Source organism: Arachis duranensis, chromosome 2 (genome assembly GCF_000817695.3).
Source record: "Arachis duranensis cultivar V14167 chromosome 2, aradu.V14167.gnm2.J7QH, whole genome shotgun sequence".
Lineage (NCBI taxonomy): Eukaryota > Viridiplantae > Streptophyta > Magnoliopsida > Fabales > Fabaceae > Arachis > Arachis duranensis.
In genome coordinates this window covers 82,306,213-82,307,302 of record NC_029773.3, presented here as the reverse complement: position 1 = coordinate 82,307,302, position 1,090 = coordinate 82,306,213, and positions in this window count along the sequence as shown.

Sequence of the window (1,090 nt, the reverse complement as noted above, 5' to 3'; positions counted from 1 at the left end):
CAACTCTGCCAAAACAACATAATCTAACATGTCTTCATGCTAGACCTACTTGGTGTTACAAAGTTTATTAATACCATTTGTGTTTTCTGTTTTTCTCCCTCAAGCAATTTGATCAAATTCTAGTTTTAAACCCGTCATTGTTTCGTTCGATTATTTGTCTAGTATATAAAAAAATATTGATCAGTTTGTTAATTTTTTCGTTACGAATTAATTTAACCGATTCAAAAATTATTAAAACCAATATAAAGTATCATTTAAAAATGGATGACAACATAGATATCAAACTCGGTCTCACTCAGTCGGTGAGATTGGTTACTAATTCGAATTGGATTATCATTTGAACCAGTTAAATAATTAATCCAATTAAATTTAGTCAAATTCAATAAAATGCGATTTAAACTGAGATTTGACTTAACTGTTTAGGCTTTTATTGTATGTGCTTAGGATAAAAATTTTGTATAAATATATCGCCATACTACTAAGTATTTTGATTTAAGTTCATTTTTTTTAAGAGGTGTGTTTCGGTCCGACTCGCCAGTGATCCGGGTCCAAACCCAAACAGCCGATCCGACGGTCGCATTACCTGAACCGGGAGGGAACACGCTTTTCCTTTCTCATCTCGTGGAGTCTGTACAGCTAGCAAAAACTTCTAGAAAGGTAAACTTGATCACAACGGGCCTACCTGAGTACGGATTATAAGAGGGGAGAAACCTATCCCTTTCGAGAGGTACGTCACATACCCTAACCCTAAGTCGCCTTTTGTACGGACACTAATTTGAGTATTGGAGTCCTTGCAGGTGGCCCTACTACTTCCTCAACTTGGCGATCCGGAGGAGTCTCCATACCAGAATCCATCTAGGACCAGTTCTCCACAACTTTTTTACTTCGGTAAGCTCCATACCCGACCTGTTTGGTCCAAGTGCAACCAAACAAGGTGGAATAAAAATTAAACTCGATCAAATCCGGTTAAATTATAAAATAATTTTTTTCAGTGCAACTAGGTATCTTTTAAAAATTGTCTATTATTTAGCTTTTAGAAGAGAGAGAAACTAAACAATAAGTAACTTCCCATAAAAAGCAAATAACTTCC